Source organism: Sphaeramia orbicularis, chromosome 6 (assembly GCF_902148855.1).
Source record: "Sphaeramia orbicularis chromosome 6, fSphaOr1.1, whole genome shotgun sequence".
In the NCBI taxonomy this organism is placed as follows: domain Eukaryota; kingdom Metazoa; phylum Chordata; class Actinopteri; order Kurtiformes; family Apogonidae; genus Sphaeramia; species Sphaeramia orbicularis.
The window spans coordinates 38261376-38265873 of NC_043962.1; the positions used below are offsets into that span (position 1 = coordinate 38261376).

The 4498-nt window shown below is 30.9% G+C and overlaps 1 non-coding gene across 1 annotated transcript; it reads right to left on the bottom strand.

Moving 5' to 3' along the window:
- Nucleotides 1–4355: 4355 nt before the first annotated feature.
- Nucleotides 4356–4475, bottom strand: LOC115421726 (small nucleolar RNA snR73). The gene has a single exon (XR_003935741.1). It is a non-coding gene; the product is annotated as a small nucleolar RNA snR73 (small nucleolar RNA).
- Nucleotides 4476–4498: the final 23 nt, after the last annotated feature.

A 4498-nucleotide genomic window follows, 5' to 3' on the forward strand; every position in this document is an offset into this window, starting at 1 on the left:
CCTCTGGTGGTGCTGTTTTATGTCTGTGTTTATGACCCCTGCTGCACACCCAATTTCCTTTTTATTAGGATAAATAAAGTTGAAAGTTGAAGTTGAAGTTACTTGCTTTAATGTTAATGTAATCATTTTAATCTATTGCACAGGTGTCAAACATGCGGCCTGGGGGCCAAATCAGGCACCGGGCAAAAGATCCAATCTGGCCCATAGGATGAATTTGTGAAATACAAAAATTACACTTAAGATATTAACAATCGAGGATGTCAGAATCATTTTAATTCAGATTCCACATACAGACCAATTAGATCTCAAGTGGGTCAAGCCAGTAAAATACAGTAAAATATAGTAATATTAAACCTATAAATCAGGGGTCTCAAACATGTGGCCCAGGGCCCAAATGTGGCCCGCCAAAAGGGTCCAGTTCGGCCCCTGGGATGTTTTTGCAAAGTGCAAAAATTCCATAGTCTTGAATTGAATTAAGCAAAAAAAAAAAAAAAAAAAAATTGCTTGAATTAAGGAAAAAATCTTGAATTAAGCAAAAAAAAAAAAAAATCTTCAATTAAGTAAAAAAAAATCTTGAATTAAGCCAAAAAAAAAATCTTCAATTAAGCCAAAAAAAAAAAAAAAAAAAAATCTTCAATTAAGTAAAAAAAATCTTCAGTTAAACCAAAAAAAAAATCTCAAATTTAGCAAAAAATCTTGAATTAAGCCAAAACAAATCTTCAATTAAGTAAAAAAAAAAATCTTGATTTAAGCAAAAAAAAAAATCTTCAGTTAACTTAAAAAAAAATCTTGAATTAAGCCAAAAAAAAAATCTAGAATTAACAACTTTTTTTCTTTGTTTTAGTGCAAAAAAAAAAAACACATAAATTATGAAAATATTTACATTTACAACCTATCCTGTAACACTAAAATGTGAATAACCTGAACAAATATGAACAACCTGAAATGTCTAAAGAAAATTAAGCAAAATTTTAACATTTTTTCTGTCTGTTCCTCAGTGTTTAGTGTCTTTGTAGATCTGATCCATAAAGCACATGTAGAGATGATAAGTTGAGGTAGAATATTGTTAAAATTGCACTAAATTTTCTTACGTTTTTGAATTTAAATTTCAGTTTTTTCAGGGTTTTTTTTTTTTTTGGATAGTTTATAAAAGTAAGTATTTTCATAATTTAATGTTTTTTTTTTGTTTTTGTTTTTTACACTAAAACAAAGACAAAAATTTGGAGTTGTCATTATTTATAGGTTACTATGTTATTATTTTACTGGTTCGGCCCACTGCAGATCAAATTTAGCTGAATATGGCCCCTGAACTAAAATGAGTTTGACACCCCTGCTATAAATGATGAAAACAGCAAATTTTCTCTTTGTTTTAGTGTAAAAAAGTAAAATTACATGAAAATGTTTATATCAAAAAACTGTCATTTTACAAAAATGTGAAAAACCTGGAATGTCTTAAGATAAGTAAATGCAACTGTACCAATATTCTGCCTGTTATTAAATGTTTCATGCATTTGTAATTGTAACGTAAGTTGTAATGCACATGTGTAAAGGATAAACAGATAATATGAGGTATAATATTATTAAAATTGCACTTGTTTTTCTTAAGACGTTTCCAGTTGTTCATATTCAGATTTCTGTAGATGTTAACATTATCATAATTTAATTTTACTTTTTTCACTGTTACTATTTTACTGGTTTATTGTTTTACCACTTGAGATCATATTGGGCTGAATGTGGCCCCTGAACTAAAATGAGTTTGACACCCCTGATCTACTGCAATGCATCATATTCTGTAAGATCATGTGTTCATAGTTTTGCTGTCCTACAAAAACTACATACCTCTATAATGATAACTTTTCATGAGCTCAGGCCTGTTGTCAGATTTGTGTGTTTTTCCAGTTAATCCAACAGGGGTTTAACCCATAAAGACCAAGGGATACTTTTGTGGCAGTTCCAAAATATTATTTCTCTATATTTAACTTTTGTTAAGATATTTTATCATATTTCTTCTTCTTCTTCTTCTTCTTATTATTATTATTATTATTATTATTATTATTATTATTATTATTATTATTATTATTGTTATTATTATTATTATTTATTATCATGTGATTATCTGTATTTTGCAGTTTTTTCACTGAAAATTTGGTATTTTCCTATATTTCATTCACTGATCATGTTGATGTTCATAAAAGCTTAGATTAAAGTTGATGGTTATATCAGAAACAGAGAAAAATATCAACAGTTGAACAAAAACCAAATGTTTCCATCTACTGTCATTTATCAAACTATGTTTTTTACTGGTGAATCAATGTTGTAGAAGATGACGGTGTTTCCATGGTAACTACAGAGCCTCTGAACATCCAAATGTTATATCTTATATCTGATGACCATGAAAAGATGACAAACTGTATTTTACACCAATTATTTACATGTATTGATAAGGTTAGTGGATCAACAGGTGTTAAACAGTTTAGATCAGCAGATGGTTTTAGTCACCGGTGGATGTTTGGGGCTTTTTGGGTTAAAATGAAACAGTTAAAGCTATCCTGTGTGATGTGGCATTTTTACACTTTTCATTTGTCATCTTAAAATGCTCCTAATAAGCGTCTGTGGAACTAAAATGTAAAAGAAATCCACCCGGTATTGACACTCAAAAATGTTTAATTCTTATATATTTCTGATAAAAGTCAATCATTTTCAGCCAATCATTTTATTCGGTCCGAATTAAATAATTGGCCGAGCCTGGCTGAGCCGTCTGTCAATCATTCATTACCACCGTCCCGCATCTGATATGGGTACCTCTGAATATGACGCTTCACTGGCGCTGCTCCTTCCTCTTGTATTTTCTTGTTTCAATTTAACATAATTTCAACGTTTTCTCGTTTCAGTTACATAATTTAATCATTTCTTGTTCGAGTTTAATATCATTTTGTAGATAGTTAAATCAATCATACTGTTGGCTAGGTCGGAGTGAACTAGCTATCAAGTCCCTGGAAAAGACGTCTATTTGGTACGATAAGTTCACTGACCATTTTCTTAAAAAGGAACGGAGGGCCGAATTTATGTTTAAATAACTTGACAATTTTTTTTTTTTTTTTGATGTAAGCCGACAATGAGCTTCCTCTTTCTGAAAGACGAGCAGCCGCCACTGATCGGTAGGTATGGCTTTAATTGAAGTATTGTGTTTGTGTTTCCAACATAATACAATCATTTTAACAGGGAGCTCTGTCTTTTGATTGCTGTGTCAGGTTGATGTAATTCTGAAACTCAGTGCACCAAAGTTAAAAACCCTCTATATATTCAGTCAGTCAGTATTACTGTGCATACCACATAAAGATTAATGCATATGTTTGTGACTTATTGTTCTTAACCCATAAAGACCCAAACATCCACTGGTGACCTAAACCATCTATTGATCTAAATTGTTTAATACCTGTTCATCCACTAATCCTATCAATCCATGTAAATAATTGGTGTAAAATGCAGTTTGTCATCTTTCCATGGTCATCAGATATGATCCATTTGGATGTTCAGAGGCTCTGTAGTCAATGCGGAAACACTGTCATCTTCTACAACATTGATTCACCGGTAAAACCCATGAAGTTGGATCAGTGACAGTGGATGGAGATACATGGTCTATATTCAGTTAATGATAGATTTGACTGAAAAAGTCACATTTTCTTTCAGTTTTCTCTGTTTTTGATATAATTACCCTCGCTTTAATCTGAGCTTTTATGAACATCTACATGATCAGTGAATTAAATATAGAAAAATATCTGATTTTCACTGAAAAAATGCCACATACGGAGGATAATATTATAATAAATGGTAATAAATCACTCAAGAACGGTTAAATAGAAAGTAAAATTCATTTGGGAACTGTCACAAAAGTAGCACTGGGTCTGTATGTGTTGTTTACACATTTTAAATGGGTCATATTTTGCTAAACCCACTTTTATTAGTCTTTGGTTTGTTTATTTGTGTATTTGGACACTTGGATAAGGCAACCAACCGGTTTACTCAAACTTTTTAAGTAAACTCAAATTATCCAGTCTTACAGTATGCACTGACTCTCACAAGTTTAACTTGATTGATTTCAAGCCTTTGTTTATTCTGTCTCTTATTCCTGTTTTAATTACTTTCTTTATTGTTTTGTTTTGTTTGTTTTTTTTTTATCTTTTCTGCACTCTCCTCTTGTTTAATGTTTAATTTTCTGTGATTTTAATGTAATTGTATGCCTTTGTCAAGCACTTTAAACTGCCTTGTGTATGAATGGTGTTATATAAATAAATTTGCCTTGCCTTGCCTCATCAAATGACAATAATGGAGCAAATCAATTTTATTTGTCTTTTAATCAAGCGTTAAATACCCTGTCACTGTCATTATTTCATTAGAGTTCTTAAATAAACATTGTAAGAACATGCTAATTGGTTAAGAGGATCAAGCTGAGCCGAAAAAAAATCATTTTAAACATAACAGTGGAATCCAACAGGAA